General features: G+C 40.2%; 1 long non-coding RNA gene across 4 annotated transcripts in view; it reads left to right on the top strand.

Moving 5' to 3' along the window:
• The window catches only part of LOC103392266 (uncharacterized), a 27,486-nt gene continuing 2,207 nt past the window's right edge, over positions 1–25,279 (top strand). Inside the window, exons 1-4 of one of the 4 annotated variants that reach the window (XR_003052174.1) lie at positions 1–185; positions 1,661–1,807; positions 4,389–4,560; positions 17,168–17,244. This is a non-coding gene — a long non-coding RNA (uncharacterized LOC103392266). Of the gene's footprint in view, positions 186–1,660; positions 1,808–2,057; positions 2,843–4,388; positions 4,561–17,167; positions 17,245–25,279 lie in introns of those variants that run through there. The other 3 variants (XR_003052175.1, XR_003052176.1, XR_003052173.1) reach the window with 3 other exon arrangements.

A 25,279-nucleotide genomic window follows, 5' to 3' on the forward strand; every position in this document is an offset into this window, starting at 1 on the left:
ATTGTTTGGTACCACTGCGCTAAAGTTAGTGTTTCTGGTCCCATGTCTTGGTCCAGTGGTTCTCAATGGGTGGTTCGCTTACCACTAAGTCGTACTTTGGGGTTTTTTAGTGGTACACGGTGGATTTTTTTGGGCTAAAGGTCACTGAGGTCATGACTATTAACTGGTCATACTATTTCTAACAGGTAAAAAATCGTTACAGTATTCTTGATTCTGATCAACCTGCAAATATATACTACATATAAATATATATATTTACTATGCTGTTATTAAATGTCATCTATGGGTTAAGAAAAAAGCTTGTGATCCAACATGGCGCCCTCTGTATGACAAAAACGGCCACTGCAGATACAGTATTTGTATGTGTTGTTTCCTAAAGGTCAAAAATGAATAATACTTGACATTGTTGTTATTTATTTGTAACTTCAGTCTTTTTCATTATAAGTAGGGAATTACCATATACTTATCTACACTCTGCACTTTTGACTTCCTCAAGGGCATAATTTATGAGGCAAAGCTTGAATCTGGGAATCATTATTTTCTATTTGAATCCATCCATGCACTGCTGCAGAGTGGAACATTGAAAATGTACAGAAATGCCCAAGAGAGAGAGGGAAAAAAATGCTTTTAGCTAAAACGAAAATTGTCCTTATTCTCTACTGACCTAAAAACTTTGTTTTGCCATATTTCAATGTTCGCCTTCTTCAAACCTACTAAAGAATACTGCTAAACACCAGACACAGAATATTGATAATGACAGATGCCGATCTTATATCCAGCTTTCTATTAATAGTTTATTTCCCCCCCCGCCCCGTACACTGTTGCCTACCCAGATTGCTTAATTTGTCAACATGCCAGGGCCTTGCATGGAATAAATAATTAAAAAATGATTTATGTATAAAGCATCCACCCTATAGAACACCCTCATCAGGACACGGCGCCGCTGATGGAACGCCATGAAAGGCGTCTGGCGGTTGAAGATTTGTTTAAGGTTGTGTCACTGGGCATAGCAATGACAGATTTGCAGTTGATCACAGAGACAGTCTTATATTTTTGATCAAAGTGCCTGGCGATGGTCACACTCAGTGATCATAGATGAGTTATTGACCTCCCGCAGAACAGAGGCTGTTGTGGAACGGCAGTAATTCATCACATGCCTCGTGGCTGGAGATAAAAGGCCTTGAATCAGACTTTCGGGAAACAAGAGCAACTCAAGCTTCCAGGTTTTATGTTGCTATTTTTTTCCCCCAATTTTGTTTCATTTCTAAAGATAGTTTCACTCACATTAAATGTGCTCCGTGTGTGCAATCTGTACACATACAGTAGGATAAACGAATAAGCTAGGATTGTGAGCTAAGTGTAATTTAGTGAAGGTGAAGAAGGTGAATACTATACATGCTCAGTCCGTTTCTCAGAAGGTGAATACTATACATGCTCAGTCCACATGGTGTCGCTAAACGTTTGTAATGATCTTGTTTAGCTATTTGACCAAAAGTAGAGGCTAACTACTGATACACTGCTGCCCTACCTTAGCGGTTAGCTTAATTGAAATGGCTGCTCTCTCCTTGCCTCCCTCCCTCTCTTTCTCTCCCCTCTCTGGTCTAGATTGGTGATTTGAAAACGTTCATTTATTCATTTTCAGTCTTGTAATTATTTTCAGCGTCGTAAGGGGAGTTGGAGGCCATCCCAGCAGTCATTGGGCGGGGGGCCCAATGACTATGAACTGTCCAGTGGCTGGCATAAATTGCCAGTCAATCACAGGGCCACGCATCTGGACAGCCAACCACAATCACATATCTATGATCAGGTGAGCGTGCCCAGTTAACCCCATCTTTAATCTGCGTGTTTCTGGACTGAAATGCCGAAATGAGCATCTGTAGACAACAAGGATTGGTCACTGATTTCACCTCCGGCCAGTTCATATTTTTAGGCCTCTTCATTCCACCATCAGGATAAAGTATTGTGTTAAAAGTGCGATGTTTAAAAAAAAGTTTTGTTTGAAACTTCTTGCTAAAAATACTTTATTATAAATGAAGATTGGTCTTTAAGCTGGCAGTAATGACACACCATTAGTCCAATCACACTGACAAATGTTAATGCAGTTCCAACGTGGACATCTGCCATAAAAGTCTATCAAACAGTGTAGTCTAGCTGCTTTCTAGGTAGCATCCAAAAAATGTTTTATTTATAAATTATTGGCAAGTTTAAATTGGAAAAAAATCTGTTCTGATGAGAAGGTATTACTGTAAATGGAGCATCCTGATTAGTAAGCAGTTTGGTGAAATTCCAAGACCATAATAACTGAGACCTGGGACAGAACAGAGCTACGGTCTTCAAATATCTGTGTGCAGACAGAACAGAGCCAGCACTCCTCTAAGAGCCCCACTGACTATATTAATATATAAAAAGAGTAATTAGATTTTTAAATTTAATTAAAATTTATATTACGATCATCACAGTGATGTGAATTAATGTCAATACTCAATCGATGTATTATAATTATTGTTTATTTTCCCCCTCATTTTTGGGTTCTGTCATGAACTCTACCATCTGTATATATTTGTAGATATCTGCGCTGATTTTATTAAAAAAAAAGTAAAAATAAAAACAAAAGTACCTAAATACAAGCGGGGGTTTGGGCTTTAGAAACTCGCAATGCAACGCAATTTCCACGTATATCCACGTTTTTGGAAAATACGCGCAGACTCAAAGAAACATTTCTTATGATAGTCAGAAAAACGCATCGCCAGAGACGACGTCGCATGACGTGACGTTATCAGGAAGCGCGACCAGACGCAGGAGCGTCAACAAAAACAATGGGGGAAAAGGGTCGCGACAAACGGTATGTTGTATATGAAGTTATTTATGTTGTGTGGAATGACAGTAGAGTTGAAGTAACTTATGATTGTTATTCTGAACTGAAGACCTAACGTAACGATATAAAAGTCAGTGAACGTTAACATTATGACATTATGAGTTTTCATAACTGTCATTAGTGAAGCTGTCACGTTAACGGTAGCATGGGATGAAGAGGTGATGACGTTGTGTGTGGCTCTGTTTTGGAAGAGGGGCAGGTAGAAAACTGCTTTGGTAAAATAGCATTTTTCTGGGTGTTATGGGGACCTGAGACTCTGAGAAAATAATAAATAAATCAGTAAATAAGGCAATGATTAATAGTTAGGTCTGTGTGTCTGTGTAGGCTCAGTCCTGTATTTTGTGTCGGGCTGATGCCCTAAGTCACTGTTGTTAGTAAAGGTCTAACTAGTTGTATTAGATGTTCTGTGTGTCTGTGTGGGCTCAGTCCTGTATTTTGAGTCACTGTTGTTAGTTAGGTCTAACTAGTTGTATTAGATGAAATGACTACCATGAAATGACAATGTTATCTCTATGTTAGAGTTTAAAAGTACTTTAATAATTTGATTAATGATAATATTTAAAGATTTTTTCCACTGTTGTATTGAAAATGTCCCAGATTTTAATTTCAGAAATCTGTTCACCTTAAATGACATTTAGTTTAAAAATGGTTTGAGTTCTAACACTGACAGCAGGATTCATTTCAAATTGCAAAGCCATACATGTCGGTGTTTTGATCAAGTGCACCAGAAAGTGATTTTGCAAGTGTATAAAGTTGAAAATATGCAACGGGATTACCCACAAGGTGAACCTTGCTCAATTAGGAAGAACAAACAAAATGTGTGTCTTCCTTATGGCTGCAGCAGGCTCCAGGGCCTGATCAATAGTTGGCTCTTCGGGCAGAGCCATTAGCAAACAGAGCCAGGCCTAATAACTGAGGGTTGACCTTTTAGTTTAATACCGTCTCTGTTCAGCTACAGAGCCCAGTCACTGTGCAGTGACTGCATGGCAAGGAGAAAAGGTGAGTGTTGTTTTAGTAGTTTGTAAATGTAATGTAGATTGATCACTGTCTTGCGGCTGTTATTGTTGTTTATCAAGGCCGCGGGGAATAAAGGGGACAGGGCTGGAGTTCTGTACTTAAGTGATTCATGAGCTGCCTGTCTATATTTCTATCCAGTTATGGCATGTGTCTGTACGGACCAGACATTTTCACACTTGAAGTCGTTTCCCTTTTTCATGCATAAGTATTTGCCATATATCACATCCTTTTTACCACATACAGGTAGGATATGTTCTCTCTAGGAATATTCCCTGATAGCTTTAGGGTATGTTTCAATGTAAAGATTTACGAAGTTAATAAAAGTACTAAATCATATGAAGGTAAATTTGAAGTACTGGCTATTAAAATGCAAAGAAGTATGACCTCTTTGAGAGTATTGACAGAGGCACAACATCAGTCTGTTTTCAGAACACTCACATATCCCTGGCAGCCTTTCATCCTGTAATTTGCACACTTTCTCTGCTCCTTTTCAAAGCAGTACTTTGCATGAAGTCACAGATGGACATCTCCATTATATACCCCTGGCCTGGGTACTTCAACAGCTGTCCATCAAACTCCTGTTCGCTCTCAGATCTCCACTCCTGTCTATAGATGACAGAAGACAGCAAAGCCCTCGGTCCTCTCCCCCCCTGCAGTGAACACTTCTGGTGAGAGTCAGGCTGATTTTCAACAATGATATCACATCTGTGGGTTTTGTTCTTCTGGGGTGACAGTTTGACATTCTTCCAGGAAATCCTACATTTATCTTGATGATGAATCACTGCATGATTCATCAGGCCATGGCAGATGGCAAACATCCTTGGTTGTGTATGTAGATGGCAGCAGCTGCTTAGCTAAAACACTGAGGGCTTGTTACTAAACACCTATTTGTGTAATATATTAGTCTTCTATTCCCCATTTGCAGTGTTAAATCCGAATTTGTAAATCTAACAATAACTAAGTTGCATTACATGCATCGGTTATACGGTGTGGGCAGAGCTGGAGCTAAACCCAGCAGTCATTGGTTGAGGCAACGGACACCCTAAACCAGGGGTTTTTAAAAGCCCATCTAGTGAGCAAAAAGACAACATTTGACACTAGGGAGTAGGACATTGGACATAGTTTGTCCTCAGTCAACATGATGATTTCATAAATTACTCGTCCACTCGACTTCGACTATGACTCTATGGTAAGATGAGTCGACGTGAAGGAATCAGGAGTTTTCAGTGCCCTACTAGGACAAATGTGATGGATGTTGTGGTTAGTTATGGTTCATGCTTCTACACAACCCTGCCTTTCATTTTTCTCATTTTGGCTCTGGCGCCCCCCAGGGGAAGTGTGCATTACACTTTTAAACCCCTGCTTAAGACTTTTTGCCAAAGCACTGGGAGGAGAGGGATCATCTGTAGACACAAACTATGGTTCCCACTTATATTCATACCTACGGTCAATTAAGTTTGAACAGTTACATTAAGAAACACAGTCGCATCTGTTATGATGGTGGGAGGAAACTGGAGTATACAATGCTCCATATTGCTGTAAGGCAAGAACACCTACCACACAGAAGTGTTCCAGTGTTTGCTCGGGTTGATTCTTGGAGGGGAACATTTTTTTATTTTTCTACCTGATAAATAGCTCAAGAGACTCTATTTTTCAGTGAATTGCTGAGGACACTTTCCGAGCTGCAAATCAGGACAAAAAAAGAGACAGCCGGAGTAAGTGCTGATCAAACATCTCTTACAAGTAACAACTATGCTTACATATGCTAATAGCTGCTAGGCTTGAGCGTTTACCTCTCTGTATGTCTGTAGTCCATATACGTCCGCATTCACCCTTTCGTCCGCTTTGAAGCAGAAATCATTTGCATGCAGCCAACTTAAAGCAGGAGCACGGAGAGCCAGGCTCAAGGTGGATTAGATTTGGCAGTGCCTCAGAGACATTGGCAGGTAAACAGACACTTCACAAGTGTTTACACAGTCTTTAACAGCTTTTTGCCATGGGTGGAGGATCCTGCTAATTCAGCGCTCACTCTTTAAGGTGGCCTTTATGTCAGGAAAATCGAAGAGGCCTGAGAAACAACAATAGGGTTACGGGGCCTAAAATAAAATATTATGCAATACTATTCAATATATAAAACAAAAATGTGAATTTTGTGATGCGTCATTTTGGTTGTAAAGGAATTGTAATTGTCACACCAATCTGGTTGCGGAACGCTGTTTTGTTTTTTTGTCTCTCTCTCTCTCTCTCTCATGAATCTTGCATCCAGAACATTCACATCTACAAGTGTATGGTTTTTAGAAAACCTTAGTAGTAGAAATAATGTATCACAAATGTTGTAGTTTTCCAACATTCTTAACCAGTGACAATGTACATATTACAAGCAGCTATAGTGACCTGTCAAAACATATCTGAGTATGAAAGATGTTCAGGTGACATGCAAAAGAGATGACCTAAAAATAAACAGCTCAAACACAGCTGTGATGTTTGTCTCAAACTGTCAGGATGTGATGTCTCCCGGAAAGCAACAGACAGTGAAGTGGGAGAGTGCCAGCTCAGCTGTAGTGTCAGCAGATGGAGTGGGGTTGGGGGGGTGGGCATACATACACAGCTGTTCCTGCATGTTGGGAACCCCTAACATTGATCATCGAGATCTTTGCATGATTCTCACAGCCAGGGGTTTCTTATGCAGATCTGGACATTGCTGTGTTTTTGTCTTTTGGCTTAACATGTTGTTTTCCTGTAAAATTTAAAGTGATTTTAGTTTCTTAAAATTGTTTTTACAATCCGTACCTTGGTACAGTACACAAGGAATTAAAGTAAGAAAGGTTGTTTTTCGATATTTGACATCACGTCTGGATTGAAAAGATTTGTCGTTGTGTTTTCGTTATGTTACAAAGTTGCTCTGATCATTTGAGGTCTGTCTCATGTAAATGCACCCTTGAGATTTCACCTGGATGCTTTTGAGAATGTCTTTCAAGAGTGTACTGCTGATTAGAAATTACACCCAAGCTGCTTCAGGAATCATCTTACGTCCAATTACCTCTTGAGTTTCAGTCCACTGACGTATGCATACACCGAACTACAGAGTACTACTGTACTTCATCCACTCTCTCTGCACCCAAATCTCTCAGTCGCTGATGAAACTTGTAATTTGCTTTTGATGATTTGTTGTTGACATTCGTTTTTACTGGAGAGAGAGAGTCGATGGCTTTTCTTCTGATTTTTGAACAGATCGTAGAATACATCCAGGGAGAAGGTACTTTTGGACCTTTGATTGTAATAAAACAGTGTATAATAATAAATGGATGGTTGCACACAATTTTACAGGGTCTGTTTCAGCATGGCTTCAGTTGGAGAAATGTAATTTGCAGCAACTGGCATTGATTATGTGTCTCTTTTATAATGACCAGGTGTGGAGTAGTATGTTGAGTACAGAAACAAAAAAAATCTGATAGTAATATAAACAACAATGCAAGAAAATCAGCAACTGAGTAATAGGAAAATAAGATATGCACAATATTCTACATATAAAACTAACATATTTTTGGTCCTACTACTTTTCAAACTGTGATTAAATCAGTACATACCCCACTGCCATACATATGTTGTCACGCCTCAAAGATTCCTACCCTCTCCTTCCTCTCCATGGATGTTTTTCCTCAATCCCCAACTGCGTCTACAGTCTGTTGTCATCGAGTTACGAAGTTGCAGACTGTGCTAAAAACACTAAGATCGTAAAAAAATGAATGCAATTTCTCCTCACCTTTAGAATATAGTTTACAACAGTAAGTCCTGACTGGTGTTCTCATGTGGCTCTTTAAACAGACCTCAGAGCTTATAGCAATAACTTTATGAGCTTCATTCACATTAAGCCAATTCCCGTGGCCTATCGATTGTAGGGAAGCCACAATTCTACAATAGTTCTGCACCAGGTCCTGCATTGACTGCTCTGTGTTGCAACAATATGAGGAGAAAGATGAGAGTGTCTGTCCTATGATGATGGATGGCTGTGGGCTACCGAGGAGTTAATTGGCTCTTGATGAGGGTTGCTGTTGCAGAAAGAAGGCGTAGTAGGGTAGATTAGCACATTAGCAGGGTTAATCAATGGGGAAATTGAGGTGTGGTGCTACCCTTACAGGTTTCTGTCCTCTCCTTTCCCAACAGTTTTTTTTCCTACTTTTATTTTTCTACTCATGCTGTTTTCAAACACATGATGTTTGATATTGACTTTGTTCCACGATGCCCGCTAACGTTTCAGGTTTCAATAGTAACATATGTTTAGTTGGATTGTTTGGTTTTGACCTGTTGATTATGGTTTTTCATGCAAATTAGGGTGGATGGGGCTAGACCGATCCCCAACTGTTAAAGCTACTGCTAAAAAAAAGTAGCAGTGCAATAACTTTTTCCGCCCCTCACTTTGGGAACCACTGATCTAGGCAGCTCATCACACCAATATTTGTATGTGTAGTGCTAAGTCTGAAGCTTTTATTCATTCAGGGCCCAGAGATGTGTATTGGTTGGATTCCAACCCAGACCCATTCAGAGCCGTCTTGTCAGCCTGACCTAGATACAGGAAGTGTCCACCGTCTTCTAAAGTACCATGTGAACTGCTGCTGTGTGAACAGCACTGACTGTAGTGCGACGTCTTCTCTGCCACGTTACAGCCTCGGTGGTGAGACGCCACTCGAAGGCAAAGAAGTTCCTCCTTTTGTTGAAATGTGAAATTATTGATTAATGATGCAATAATGCTGCCAGACATCACATTAAAAAGTCTGCCTCATGTCGTTAACTCGCGCACAAATCTATAGCCACGCAATTTACAAAATAAGAAAAGAACCACATGGATTTCCAAAATACGATGTAAACATAAATCCATAGGATGAACAGCGGATGAGATCTTTTCTTTGCACTTTAGCAACAGGGAAAAGAAAGAAAAGAAGAAAAAGAATGAGGTGAACAGCTCTGCGGTATTCTAATTTAAACTCTGGCTGAACCCTGCATTTGAATTCTTTTGAAATCCGCTCCAGCGCTGTCATGCAATTTTAAACACTTCTATACAATCGCTGCTGCCTTTCATGTCTATGAGCGTATTCCCCTTTTTCCACACTCTGTAGCATATTTCCGAAATAGATTTTGCAGAAATTTGCATCTGGATTTTGTCCTCCTAATGTTGTTATTTAAAAAAAAAAAAAAAACATTCATATTACATTTTCATCCACCTTTTTTTTTTTTTTTTTTGCATCACTGCCCCTGCTGTCTGTCACACTCCTTTTTCTTCTCTTTGCCAGCACTCATCCTCCCACATACTGTATGCATCTCCTTATATATGAGCCTTGTTTCTTTTGACTCATAAAACTTTACACTTCTTTCATCTGAAATTCCCCTGAATTGATTGGACTGAATAATTGGATTACTTCCTCCTTGTGTTTGCGTGTCTCCGTGATGAGTGGACGTGTCTATTACAGCGTCTTCAGGTTTATCTTTATAACAACTCAGCACCATAATGAATATAAAAGTAAAGCAGTTATTGCTTTCTACAACAGTACATTTTAAAACATTCCTTGCTGTTGACTTTTATGATTGAAACTCTGTGCCTTACAGTTGAGACACCAGGGACCAAAGAGAGACAGCGATCTGTGCAACTTTTCTGGACATTCTGACGTTGTTTTGCAACAGAAATATTCATTTAAAGTAAATGAATATTTCTGTAAAAAGCAATTGTCTGTAAAAGAAATGGTATTTCAGATGTTGTTTTGTGATTTTGTTGGTATTGACATGAGACCTACTAGTCTTGTAGGAAAAGTATGGTCAGTAAGACCGTACATCCAATAATTATCTATCACTGCTCTAATACACAGTCGTTAACCATCTTGTCATTTACACACAGTGTAGGAAAGAGTTCTAGTTTCACTGAAGCTGCTCGAGCTTAGAAAAAAAACAACTAAATTCCCAGCGTGTGTTTGTGGAGTTCAAATCCAGGGTATAGGACAGTATGTCAGTCCACGAGTGTCAGGATCCTTAAGTCAGATCAGGGAGACCTTCATGTTGCCTAGGAGTTATAGTTGGACCTTGGTGAGTCAACTGGGAACATGAGTCATCAGGTGGGGGGGGACACGGGGCGGGGGGGGGGGGTTCACCATCTCTTCTGGAAGTGAGTAGTAGGTAGAATGAATGATGAATGAGACGAGAAAAGTCTTGGGACCGCGTTTGACACCAGATCAAGATGGACCTTTTTTTTTTTTTTTTTTTTAGCAAGTCTGGTCCAAAGGTCAAGACACTTGACCCTGACCTGTTCCCATTGGCTGTTACTGCAGCACACCAAGCACTACAGATGTGCTGTGTTAGGTGAAAAGCAAAAGTAAAATGTGCTACCTGAGCTCGAGTAGATCCAACAAGAAAACTGTGTGTCGTTGAAATATATCTGCTCTCAAAACATTGGTAATTTACCAAATTAGTAGCTTCATATATGTATATACTGTATTTATCAAAATTTAACAGATTTATCAAAAAAACTTGGCATAAACTCATTGATAAAACACAGGAAATCAAACCTAACACATTACAGCGTGTCTTTGGAAAAACCTTGTCTGCGGCCGACATGCTGTCTCTCCACTGACAGCCAGCACGTCTGTGATTGGCTGCTGCTGTACCGGTTTTCTTTCTAGTTGACCCTTGTGGCAACCAGCTGCTTTGCATTTGCATAATACGAAGATGACAGCTCATCAGCGTACTGGGTTCACAGACTGCCTCTCTCTCCCTCTCTCTCTCTCTCTCTCTCTCTGTCTAACACAACAGACCCTTCTCTCTGTCTCCCCACCAGCATCTCTCTGTGAGGTAGAAAACTGGGGGAGAAACTGCCCTGTAACTCACCGAGGAAGTTTGTTCTGCTCTTTTGTCATGTTTGTTTGAAACTGTTGAGAGGTTTCATGAAATAGTGTCAGAACTTTACTAGCAGCAGTGTAGAGTTTGTTCTTGACCATGGGGTCGTGGAGCTGCTGTCAGATGATGAATTGGGGGGAAAAAAACAAACATTTTTTTAAATAAAAACTTGATTTTGGTATTTTCATTAAATATTTCTCATTCTTTATTTAAGATTATAATTCTTGTGGTTGATGTTACTGCTGGTTCTGATGGTCTAGAAGTCTATTTTTTTGTGATTTTCAAATAGATTCAGTCTAAAAGACTATTTTTTTGTGATTTTCAAATAGATTATTCTGTTACAAAATAATTGATTTTACTGCACTATATATGTTTATATATGTTATGTATTCAAGACAAGGAAAATATAGGAGACCCATCATGCATATACTTTATATTTAGTGAGCTTTCTTTTATTTCTGACTACAGAAATAAAAAAAAAAAATTAAAAAAGTCCCCGTACACATAACCTTATCTCACGTACTACAATAAGAGTTTAGTTAAGAGACAGAGAGAGACCTAATGTTTAACCTGTAGGTGGGGGTATCACACACTAACCTCTCCATTCATCCATTTTTCCCTCCACCATGTGTGATTGGCCTCAGCATCTTCCGATGCTCAGCTGACTGACAGGTGGAAATTAGCCTTCTGTAAACACTTCACAAATCTATTTGCATCCCGTCACCTTTGGTGTCGGCAATCTTCAACTAGCGTTACCTCCAACTGCTGCTCCTCCAAGAGTGGTATCTGCAGCTCGGCCGCCCCCCCCCCTTCCCCCCCGTTAGACACAGAAAAATAAAGGAGATCGAAAAGGAGTCGGATTAAAAAAAAAAGGAGGAAAAGAAAGAGATGTTAGGAAGGAAGTAATAATGACTTCAGACCAGATCCCTTCACCTGAGGTCGCCACAGTTGTTTTTTTGTTTTTTTTTTAATGGGAGGCACTCTTGCTGATGTAACTCATACTGAACTGGAAATGAGACTTGCGGGGATATGATTAGCAACCTATGTTGTGCCCAGGGACACATAGGCATGCAGCTGGATTCAAACCACGCTGGTTATGTTTTTGTTTTCTCCTGACACTGTACTGATTCACACTGCCACTTAAATCCTTGGAAACTGTTACAGTCGAGTTCACCTGACCTCCTGTAGTGTCACCCATATTTGGGTGGAAATGACAAAAAGGGATTCTCGTCAGTTTGGCACATAAGTAAAATTCCAGTTATCACACCATGTGTTTATCACCTGACATTTGTGCGAGCATGTGTCCAAATGTGATGTGTTAAAGAGGCTGAAGCCATGCATGTAATAAGTATAGAGTTTTATAGCCCCATTATCCTCACACTAATATGAACAAACCATTACTCTCACCAGCCCTGACACTAAAATCCAAATGAGCAATAATTAAGTCAGACACTAAACCTAATGCATGAGCGCCTTTACACACACACGCGCGGAAAGACGGACACACGTACACACTCACACACCTTTGTACAAACTGTACATGCTCATAAGTAATTCAATTTATGTCGGATGCCTTTTTGTGCCTTATGAATTCCACCACTTCTTTTAATCAGTGCCCGCCCATGCACGAGGCAGTAAAATCTTATGGAAATTAGTGAGGAATGTGCCTCGTTAAAAGATATGCACAAATTATTGCATTACCTTTAGCTTGAATGAACTCGAACATTGTGTATTTCCAATAAAGCAGCGACAATTAAAACGTCCACTCGTCCAAAGGAGTTTGTGGCTGCGCTTTGGCTCCTGCCTTGTTTTGGGTTTTTTTTATTATTATGTCGTAACACAGAGAGGCTTTTTCAGCTTTGTCGTCAGACACTGAAGCCTAATGTGTGAGTCAAGCCATGGAACAACAACAACAACAACAACAACAACATCCTGCGTCTTTGCCCGATGCACCAACATCCGTGCACTCCCTTGTTTAGAGTCTGTTTCTGCTGCCACTGCTCTGAGTTGGAGGACTTCCTAATGACTGACAAGCCAGAAACAGCTCATGCAAATCAGGCCGTGGTACCGGGGTTGAACCCCTGCATCTGTCTTCCTGCATATGCCTTCACACTGCACACAGTGTCAATAATCACAGTCCTGTGTGTGTGTGTGTGTGTGTGTAAAAGTTTTTGTTCGTGTGACATATTTAAATATGTGATTCTGTGTGTGTGTGTGTTTTTGTTTTTAAGGTCAACCACACTTTCTGACTTTCTGATGAGGCAGATGATGATTCTCTAAATTTATCTCTCATTTCCTTTATATATATATATATTTTTTTTTTTTTTGTTCTCCACCTGAACTCCACATTCCTTGTTCTTGTTTGATCACAAATATTTAGTTCCAAATTAAAAGAAACACCGACACAACACCAAAAGCCGTCTTATTTTTTTTTTTTTTTTGCGTGGGTGACACGGTGAAAACGTCGATCAGCGTCAACAACTGTAAAGAACACAAGGCAGAATGATGGCAGCAAACAAGGCTTCCTCTCAACTATGGGCTGTAATCTGAAGGTGTCATCTGATTCTCAACAGATGGCACACAACACTGAGACTGACTGAATACCAATTTAGCCCCTCCATCTGTTTCCACTGCTTACTTTTGATAACAGACACTTGACAGGTTGTTAGGATGTTCCGTTATCATCAAGTCCATTTTTGTTATTTTAAGGCATGTTGACACTGACTTCTACATGCTCTGCAATCATTTTGCAGTGTCATCCTGGAGTCATTTTGTGCTTTAGTGCGGGCAGAAGAAAGAAATGAATATATATATATATGGCGTCTTAATTTCAGTTTTTTTATCTTCTGGTCATTTGTAAGCGAACATTAAGTTTTTAAACTGCGGTTATAAAAAGAAAAATCCCGCTTTGTTAATGTGTGTGTAAAGGTCAACCATTCTGGGAGTTTGACAGTAAAACAGAAGTAGTCGCAGTTGCCTCGCAATTCCCTGAACAGTGGTCACTGAAGCGTAGTCTTCCATCGTTCTTTTACTGGTCCTGTAACTCTGTTCGTTATCATGTCTGTGTGTAGTTAGAGCTCACTAAACACAGCACTGTTTCTAACCTAAATCAGACCAATCACAGAGTCTCTGTGGATCGTGATTAATCCCTATTAATTATGATTAATCTTGATTAATCAATCGAAAAGGACAAAAGGAAAATATCCCATAGAAAGCAGATACCCAATATAATTCCAACATAAGTAACAGTTCAAAGTTAATTTGAATTCATCACGAGGCTATGATTGGGCCATTAGAAAAATCAGCTCAAATCAGGAATAATATAGAATAATATAACCTTATTAATTATTAATTTTTGTGACTTTATTTTTTTTTTACACGATAATATTTTCGTCAGTTTTGTCAGTCCAGGCAGTTTTGGGAGTCCAGTGTTGGTATTATACGGTGTATCAGTATAATGAGAAACAGGGCTTGAAAGGCAGAGAAATCACCGCGCGGTGTCTCCGCTGCGGCAGATACACAAACAGCAGATAGGTAGAAACCTGAAGCAGCTGGGAACATATTAAATCCTCCTGGTCACTGGAACTTTTCAGTCACCCGAAAAAAAACTTTAAGTCAAACAAACACATGCACATAAGTGAACCATAGGGAGAGAGTCTGCGCTGGCTGTTAATGAGGGATCATAAACCCTGAATGGCCTCATCTCCGAGAGTCCAAGGTCAGCCGGGCCAGCGTCTTAAACTGATGAATTAAACATCAGTCTATCTGTCAGCTGGGTATAAATATTTCTCTTCCATTCTGACTGGAGCTGTGTGACACCAAGCAAAAAGTTCCTCCACAGATTCCCTGACACACTGTGACATGGGGAGGGGGGGTTTGGGGGGGGAAGGAAATGATTCTTGCTGTAATGGGATCCAGGGTGAAGCATGGTAGTAGTGGAGGTTTCATATTAGGCCCGTGAAATGATGTCTTAGTGTGTGTGTAGGTACGTACGTGTGTGTGTGTGCACTGCTCTGAACTGAACTAATAGTTGCTTCTCAGCATGCAAGCATTTTGTCGGGATAGGAATTCAGCAGGCGGTATAGAGAGGCGTCATGATGCAACTTCTTGGACTTTTTAACCTATAGCTGTCTTTCACATTATCCTGAGGAAAATGCTCTTCTTATGGCTTAGTCTGTTTCTGCTGTACAATACATGTCAGTGGAGTCTGGCAAATCTGTACGAAACCGCATTATACCAGACAGGTAAATCAATCAAAGACAGAGAGAGAGAGAGAGAGCAGAAAGTTGGGTTCCAGTGATGCAACACTGCAATCACATCAGCATGTCACAACCTCCAGATATATTACAGTGGAACATGTCAGTGAATGTTGAAACGTATAGAAAATATGTCAAAGAAAGAACACGGTGCGGCTACGACAGAGACTTGGGTAACATTTAAAAAAACAAAACCTGTGACTCAAATCCATACGCTTGGCAAAAAGAACAAAAGTGAGCAAAACCAAAACTGGAAAATGACATGACTAAAAATGACTCCCCAACTACATCAATAACAATCAGAATTCCTGATCTGGATTTTCTCAAAAATCCGGATCTCAAAAGCCAAATGTCTTGAAAAATGGACTGTAATTGACATGTGTGTGTCACGTTACCTTATCTCTGGACTCAGGTCTATATTTGAAATTGTCTAAAAGACTCTCCTCTCCTCTGAAGCTACTGAAGGTAAAAACTGACACTGACGGCAGGATTCATCACTCTGCAGCTTCACTTTCCACTTTGAGGAGTCACGGGGGAAGAAAAGCCTTTGTTAAATATTGAGGGGTCAAATGGAGGTCAGTCCACCGGAAGATCAAAGCTGGTCTCTCCAGGCACTGGCTCTCTGCCAGTGCCTTTGATCGCCACCTCACTGTGGACAGCAGGGCAAAACACGGCTCTCAACTTTGGGTGTGTTTACTGTACAGTACATCAAGGGCATTTTTCTGGAAGATGATTTTATAAGTGGCTTAGGACAGTACCGAGGACAGCCACTAAAGCAGAGAGACGGTTACGTAGAGAACAGAAAGTCTGTAATAATCAGTATCAAATTTGTATCTCCTCAACCTTTTCTGAGACCCTCTCATTATCCCACTCCACACCACAAAAGGTCATTTACTCACTCGCTGTAAAACCTGACCCTGTTTAGTTAAACACAACTCTGATACACGTGCAGGAATTGAAGAAAGACACAGACAAAGATCTTCTTTAACAGCTCACAGTCTCTCTCTTTTTTTCGTTTCTTATCCACCTCCTGCCTGTCTAGATAAACAAGATGAACTATTGACAGTGAGTAAATGATAGTTTTCAGACCAGTCGAGTGATTAGTGGTTAGGAATCACAGACATGAGGTCCAAACGACGGCTACAGTCTGTTAATCCAAAGATATAAACCTGTTTTTCATTTCACTCACCTGCAGCCGTTGTAAAAAAAAAAGATATACTTGAAAATGCATTAAAACGACTTTTATATCAAAATCACTATATACAGAGTGAGAAAATACCCACGATCCTGTTGACACTCGCATCTTTACAAGACACAACATTTGTTCTGTAGAGGAATAAAACTTTATCTCTCCTGGCCAATAACCAAAACGATACGCAACTTTAAACTCTGTCATGTCCTGTCAATAAAATCGCAGAAACTTCATTTAAAACTGCCGTTTCCATATACCTCCCATAATGTTCACAAAAAATATTTATTAAAAAATAAATATTTTTAGGGGGGCAAAGGGGGGAGGGCATCAGGTGATGCCTCTGGCTGCAGCCAATTGTGGGAAATCTAATATTGACGAGGTCATGGAGCTGTACAGTACAGCCCAGACAGAGGAATGAGGGTGAGGGGAAGGAGAGGGGAGGGGGTTCAAAGTGGGGGGGGGGATAACATCGTGTCGGAAATGACATCACGGGTCGCGATTTAATTATGTTTCTAATTACTAACTGAAATTGGAAGTAGTTTGACGTCAAAATGAAAAGTGAAAAACATACTTTTGTCGGTCTCTGCTGATTCATCGTATCTTTCTCGTCTTTCTGCCGCAGCAGCTTTTACGTGTGACGCTTTTGATGATGCGTGGGTTTTCGTACATTTTTGCCACTTTTACTTAATTTAATGCGATAGAAATGGTCTGACTGGACAAGTTAGATGGTAAGAAATATGAAATAATGTCTTCATTCAATTTTCATTATAAAAACGCTCACAGTAGGTGTCGGTCTCTTTTAATCACATTAACTCTTGGTTTGGATTAATTGCGTTTATGTTTAATTGTACAGTACAGTTGTACAGTTGTGAGGCCATTTTTTCCTGCACTATGAATTGCTGTTTGTATGAAAGTTGCTCTTAAAATAAACTTTATTTCTTTGTTTAGATTCACCGATAACCTGTGGTTCCAAACTCCTGGCCCGGCGTCCACTTCCGGCCCCCGAACCTCCTCACATCTGGCCTGTGAGTAAATGTCGATTTTATTTATATTATTATACAGTATTTATATTTAACAAAAAGCTCTTTTTTTTGTGACCTTTTAATTAACGAGTTTGTGATTTTATTATATATATGGTTCAGGGTCAGATTTTTTTTTTCCAGGATTATCTGCACTGACGAAACCTGAAATCGATTAAAATAACAGTGTCTGTTTTCAGTTTTGTACTTTTTTTTTTGCCCCTTCCGTCTTTTTGCCTGCCTGTGAGACAAGTGCAAATTATCCTCTCGGCATGCCCTTGTCCTTGTACCCTTGTTTTGATTCCTCCATCCTCCCTCCTCTCTCAGCTCTTTTCCTCCCTCTTCCTGTTTTAATTTCCCACTTCACAGTGTCCTGGACAGGTTCTGTCTTTATCATAAGCACCATTTAATCTGCCTCGGAAAACACATTGTACACAATTGGAGGGTCCTAATTGATTTATACAACGTAATTACTTCATCCTGGTGCATCCCGTAAACGACAAACCTGGTCCCAGAGCCGCTAATTAGAAAGGAACAGGATTTACAGCTAATATAATTCATTATTTCCAAATTAGAGGCAGATAAGTTGTCACAACATAATGATCTGACAAATGAGCGCGCTTGTTTTCTGCTGTCGGGAATTTTGTTTGTGGGTTTTTTTTTGTTTTTTTATCCAGCCTTTGCATTCACCAGAGTTTGAGGTGCAGTTTTATCAGGTCTCATTGGCTTAAGAAGTTCCCAAACTTTTTGTTCCTCTTTTGTAGATAATTGTTGTCGAGCCCCAACCCCCCCCCCCCCCCCTCCAATCTGCCGTGTCACAACATTCACTTTTTTTTTCTTCAATGGAAAAATTCAAAGGACAAATTTGTACCGTGCTTTGGCCTAGAGGCAACGTCTCTGTCATTGGTGTGGAACCCCAGGGCAAGTTTGAATCCCGGTTAGGGCGGTTAATACCTTCCAGTGGACTCACCACCTGCAGGAAGGTTTGGTACGGTGCAATGTGATTTGGGTGGCGACTGCTGCCCCCGCGACCTGGTAACGGATAAGTGGATGACAATGGATGGATGGACAAATTTGTAACCAATTCACTCTTTTGATTGGAAAAAAAGAAATAAAATTACTTTCCCAGACTAATTACTGACTAAAAGCAGCAGAAAACTACGGGCTGTAGTTTTATATACTGTATAACAATGAAGTTCATCGTTACGTCTTGAATTATTGTTGCATAATATGAATGTATGGACCCCTAGTTTGAAGACAACTGTGTGTGCCTCTGCCTGAGTGTGTGTGTGTGTGTGTCACTGAGAGCGTCGGTCCAAATTAATTCATTCTGTCCGTGGTATTTAGGCTTTTGGAACAAACAAGCAGGGAGGCGTGGCTGTCAGCGCTCATTAGCGCCGCTGTCACCGCTGTCACTCCATAATTACCACCACTGTAAACTCAGCAGTGTCACAATCCTGCACACACACACACCTGCAGCAGCACCGGCCCGCCGTGGTCAATTAGCATGAGTCGCAGCGCATTTACTCACGCGCTAACGCTGCACGTCCACGTCCGGGCTTTATTGTCCCACTGAAAGGTATGTAATTTCACCAAAGCAGGGGGTCTTTAAGGGGCTTGATGGTCGCTCTCCTCCAACAATGCTGTCAACTTGAGTCATTGTGCAACAACCGCCCGCAAGCATTGACACATTTCATCATATCTTTGTAAAGTGTGGCTCTTTGTTGAGTTTCAGTTCAACAAGTATCATTTTTTATTTTTGTATTGTTTTTCAAAAAAAAATTTCAAAATTATTTGAAACAATGCCACTACTTATAAGCAATAATTATGCTATTTTAATACAAGTATATTAAATTATTGCTATTATTATTGCGTTTGTCATGTAAACAATTATTATTTTTTAACTACATGAGTAGAACAGTGCGATTTTAGACAAACCATGACAGAAACTGTATTATTGCTCCAAAAAACAATATGATTACTTCAACAACAACAGTATTACTACTACTACTACGCAAAAAATAATATAAATACTTCAACAACAACAGTACTACTACTACTACTACTGCTAATAGTATAGTATTCTATCACCAACTGGATTTTATTATCCAGCACAAACATCTTTATTATCTAATGGATGCGTCGTTGTTAGTATAAATATATATGCTGATTTATTCCATTTAACTGAATATTGAGTTTTTTTCCTATTTTTCCTTCTAAACAATCAAGTTTTATTTTACTCTTTTAATAGACCCAGGACATTGCCCCCCCCACTCATTTACCCCCCAGCTCTTTCTCCTCTCTTCTGCCACCTACACCCGTTTTCAGCACTGCATGCATTCTTCTATTGTGTAGCAGCAGTGTTGGACTTTGGCAGAGCTGCGTGTTCCTCTTCACCCAGGCATTGTTTTGCAGGGCGTGCATTTAAACATGTTTACGCCTCGTAATTTGACATTTCTGATACTCATGTTCGCAATTGTTACAGAATAATTGTTTGGCTGTAACAAGTGCGGCGCCGTGAATACAAATGTGATGTGGCCAGCGCCAAGAGACGGTGAGAAACTCTGCTGCTGCAGGAATTAAAGTAATTTACCAGATGATTCGCTGACATTAGCCTGTAAAATACAACCAGAAGAACAGTTTAGGTTGGAGAAGATTTGCAGTATTTTCCCAACGTTGTTGAGGTCAAAACATTTAAACGTTGTCTAATTAAAAACCAAGTGACAGAGACACAAATATAATCGATATCGTATCGATATTCTAGCACTGTATCGATTATTTTTTAATTTTTTATTATTAACCAATTAACATATAAATATTCACGGCGTTGTTTCATTTTATTTTGAAAAAAACATCAATATATTTTCGTCCCTATAGTATCGCAATATATTGCGATATATCACATCATTGCCCCTGTATCGCGGTATGTATTGTATCGCCAGATTCTTGCTGATACACAACTCTAATTAGTGGTTATTTTATATATTACATACAAATATATTTTATTATTTTGACTGATCCTTTGTCCATGTAGAGGACAAACTCAGTACTGACAGATTTTCTCTCACGCTCTTACCAAAATAGGCATAAAAGTTAATATAAAATACATTAAATTTGCTCTTTTTAAGAACAATACAGAGACAGAGAGATTATACAGGACCATTAAAAAAATAAAATAATTAAAATATGTAAAATATGCCTGGAAGTATCCAATATTTTTGGAACTAGAGCTCACAGGCCCACACGCTCGTGGAGGTAGGACTTAAATAACTGTGTGAAATTAAAATTTTTTTTGTAACTCAGCCCATGAAGTCGGCGCAGTACAAATGAAAGCAGCCGTGCCAAACTTTCACTCTGCTCCGAGAACAAAAGTAAAGTACGTTTCTACGTCTGACCTGAGACTGCACTCAGATTCAGCCGACGTTGAAAGTGTTCTTTTTCCCAAGGATATTTAAAATAATGATGTTCAACGAAATCTCGCCTCAACGCGAAGTCAGACTTTTCAGTTGTGGTTTATTTCAATCCACACATAAAGCAGCGAGTCTCTGAATCCGAGCAAAAGGAGGAAGAGAGTGTAAACCAGGCCAGCAGCAGAACCGAGCAGAGGTCGGTCCAGGGTCGGTGAAGGCCCCGCGGCCACAGAGTCAGAGTCTTCTCTTGGAGGACGGACACACAGATAAGGCCCAGGTAGTTCATACAGTGCTGGGGTTTAAGAGGGCACCCAGATATCTGCCATCTAATAGGACTAACTGACTCAGACCGACTGCAGATAAGGAGCAAGGACTTGTTGCCCTCGACAGGAACAAGTCGACTAATTTTCACACTTTTCTACCACTTTCTACTAACAAACACAACAGAACTGGTACAAAAAATGTTTGACTGAGATTCATTTGTACAAACGAAAACATTATTTACTTACAATAAAAGCCAAAAATACTTACATCGAGGGGCACCGGACGAAGGAAGCTTTTTTTTTTTTTTTTTTTTTTAAAGAAAATGTCTTCAAGAAACCTACTCCGTCCAGTTGCCCTCGATGTAACTATTTTTGGGTAAGACGACCTGGATGACTGAGAATCCAGTAAAAAACAAAACAAAAAAAACACATAAATCTGGAGTCTGAAATCCAGAACAACTAGGACCAGGACAGTGCAGCTACAGCCATGACGCTAAAACTTTGTCCGAAATTTTGCTACGATCTGGACTTGATTTAAAACTATGGCGCTAGGGCCAACACGATGGACATCTAATCCACACGTCACGGTCCTTCTATTTACTACTGGTATGACATAAATGTTAAATTACTCAATTATGCACATCAATATTTGCTCATGAATTGTTTACGATGTTGAGCTGTCGATAAAGTCAACAGCACATAAACTGCAAACGTGTTGGACAGGAAGAACGAGTCCAGGTTATTTAGTCCTCAGTTGTGTTCCAGGAATATTCCAGTATCATATTCAGGGCTTCTTTGTTGCTACTCTGATACTACGTGTATTATTATTTATGACATACCGTTGTGCCTGGTGTACAGTTCATCTACGAAGAGGCGTGATGAATGTGAGTCATGTTTTTATTTTTATTATTTTTATTCTACATGAGCTGAAACAGAGTTGTCAAAGCTCCTTATAGAACCCCACGGACAGGGACCGGGTGGGAAATGTGACATTTTGGAGGAAATCGCCGTGCACTGATTGAAGTTGTTCGAGTGAAAGTTTGGATATAAAATGTACACGCTGCAGATATGTGGGTTTTTTTTTTATTTTTCTGCTCCTCATGTTGAACAACAGAAGGAACATTTTCTAAAAGATTAATAGTCGATACAGGAAAGAAGTATGTTTTGACATCGTTGTCTGCGTATCCGTTTCCGTGGTCGTGTCCTGGTTTCTTTTCTGTTGATTTTAAACAGTATTAACATAAACTTTTGATGATATTTACGCAGCTACCAACCAGGTCAATCCATCACAGACTTAAACCATTAAATGTGTTGACGATACTTTAAACTGTTAAATATATATTGTAGCCCAAAGACACACACCTCCATGCAACACCGCTTTCACCTCTGTGGGAGTAAGGCTTGGTTTACTCTGCAGCAAAGTAGAGCGACATAGTTCTGTGTGTTTGTGAGAGAGAGAGAGAGAGAGGGAGCTTTGTGTTTTCTTCACTCGAAAACAAACAAAGACCGAGTTGTTAAACTGTTATCAATATTTCTCCAAACCCCGGCAGGTGTGTCCCACATGCCTTTATATTTATAACTTCCTCCCGTCGACTCACCCTCCAACAGTGTTGCACAACATGGTGCCTTCATGTAAATTCATGTGGACACGAATCCGTAGGGAATTTGAAAAGGAATCTTACAGTACTTTTTTTTTCTCCTACAGTTTTACAAAGAAAAAAAAAATCCTGCTGTTGATTGACATAATCTCACCTTTAATCCATCCATCCATTTACCATCCATCCAACCATCCGACATCCATCCATCTGATGGAAACATCACTTCACTTCAAGTTGAAACTTAAACCCAGGATATGTCTATAAAAATCTTTATTTTCCTACAAATTATTTTTGTCTTGGAACTTTTTGACTCCCCCCTCGTCATTGTGCAGTACATACTAAGTATGTTATGTGACTTTGAAGTATTTTCTACTACCTCGTAGCAGTAAAAGTTATGCTATCTTCTAAGCTATTGTCACAACATCAGACAATAACAGAAGGCAGACGCCGACCATCGATTGGTCGTTGGAACAAAGGCCCCGTTATTTAGTCATTTTCTCAGCTGCAAAAACTCAGATGGGAGGCAGGTTACGAAAAACTGCAACAATCTGTTTGGAATACAGGGGCAGCGGAGGGAAGGGGGCGCTCCACCTCATGTGGTTTCTTGAAGTAATTAGACAACACTTCAACACTTTGTGTCAGTGGCGTTCATCCCTGAGCGGTCTCTTCTCTTCCACTCTGTTCCAGCCCGTCCTTCTCCGTCCTCCTCTTTTTTTTTTTTTTCTCCTCATCTCACACCGTTCTTTATTTATACATTGCTCTCACCCGTTTTCTCACACTCTGCCTGGTTGTCTCCTGAGTCACCTTCACTCCTCCTCCTCAGTGCTCTCCTCCTCCTCCCACTCTGCTGTGTTTTATGACTAAAAGCTGTTATTCCGCTCGGCTGCCGCCCGACTCCTCTCTGTAATATTTCATTCATCAGAACAATTAAAGCGGAACATTGGTTTCCAGGGTGATAATTAGGGCTTGATGAGTGAACCTGAACAGCACCAGGACAAGACAGCTTGATTACTCTCATTTGCCGGTCTCTGTGCTATTCCAGGGTTATTATCCATTGTCTTGTCAAGCAAATAGAGGAAGAAAACAGCCATGAAATGGAGAGAGGTGAGTTCAAGAAAGACGGATCGAGACAGAAGTGTGGAGGAAGGAAGAGTCATGGGAGAGTTTGTTGGGGATGAGTGGCTCGTAATAGGAGCGGGTCTTTTGGATACTGATACAGCACATTAACTTCGTCTCCTGCTTCTTTTCAATAAAACACCCGTGGCATTGCTAACCCGGCGCCTCTGACCAGGGACCTTTTCTCCAACTATTAAAAACCGCTTAACCGCTATTTTTAGCTTTTACACCTTTTTATTGAATTTCGAAACTTTTCCAACGCCCAGATTTTATTAATGTGAAGAGCAGGCAATGGCTTTCACCTTCAAAGTGAGCGAAAGGCACAGACGCACATTTGGAGTTTAACTGTAGTCGAAATACTTAAGTGAGGTGGAAAAGGTATTTGCGTAAAAAGTGGGAAAATACTCCCTTCAAATGTCTCGTCTCCACTGGACAATTTCAGGTTTTAGAAAATGTGGCAACAACAATGGAGTTCAGTTAAATCGATCGATTAGATCAACACAGTCCAGAAGAATACGAGTTTAGGTAGAAATAAAAAACTAAAAAAACTAAGAGGTGGCTAAATATATATATTTTTAAATTTGCTATTACAATAATGAATTAATTTGTCTATTTTGACTTGAATAGTTGAAAAAACAAAGGTTTGCAATTCAGTTGAAAGCAAAGTAAAACAGAATAATAGAATGAATAAAAATAAATTAAAAATCAACCTGGATAATATGCTATTATTTTTTTTCCTAAGGATAAGGTGTGTTTTTTTTATTGTTTTTTTTTAATAAATCATCTTAAAAATTTCTCTTCAAAAATGAGAGCAAAGTCCTTTTTTCCCGGTGCCTAAATACAATATACATGAGGTGGACTGGACACAGCAGAGCAGCAGAGATCACAGCACTCTCCAGCCTGCCCCAACACACCCCCTGCCCCCCCCGCCCCCTGTATGGTGTGTGTTTGTTTGGCGTTGTTTTGATCGCCAGTGCTTGTGTGTTTGGGCTGTGCTTACTGGGCGGCGTGTGTGTCTGGTGCAGAGCTGATGGCGTGCCAAGTGCTCCCTGTGGACGGGCTGTGCCTTCCAGTCTGCTCAGCCACCGTGAACACCGCGCCGACAGACTGCTGCAGGGGAAACACCACTTCCTCAGTCCTCCTCTCACGCTCCTGCACAGAGAGGCTGCGACGGCGCTCAACGTGACCTTTTTGTTGAATTCAACCTCATTTGTGTAGAACTTTATAAAAAAAATAAAAATGCCTGTAAGAAAATTAAAACTCACCAGTGTTTCTAATATTAGTGTGAGGAGGGTACATGACGGGGGGGGGGGGGGCGGGGGGGTCTTGTTATTTTTGTTCAAGTCACAATGCATAATTGCCAGCGATTCACGTTGCTTGTAGCCATCATGGCTGTTCAGAGACGTCCTATCTCATTGAGTGGAGCAGGAAACCCCTGCTCGGGCGTTGAGTTGCAGCCCCTACTGTTCATTAACATTTAGCTCTAATTGCCAGGCTCATTAAAGCATCGAATTAGCAGCAAAAAATTCTTTCAGCCCCCTCTCTGTGCTCAATCGTTAAGCAAATGGTGCATCACAAGCTTGAAGTAATTACTATTGAGATGTACATGTCACAGACCCACGAAATGTCAGTCGGCCGCCCCGAAGAAGACGAG

This window comes from Cynoglossus semilaevis, chromosome 16 (assembly GCF_000523025.1).
Source record: "Cynoglossus semilaevis isolate Cse_v1.0 chromosome 16, Cse_v1.0, whole genome shotgun sequence".
Classification (NCBI taxonomy): domain Eukaryota; kingdom Metazoa; phylum Chordata; class Actinopteri; order Pleuronectiformes; family Cynoglossidae; genus Cynoglossus; species Cynoglossus semilaevis.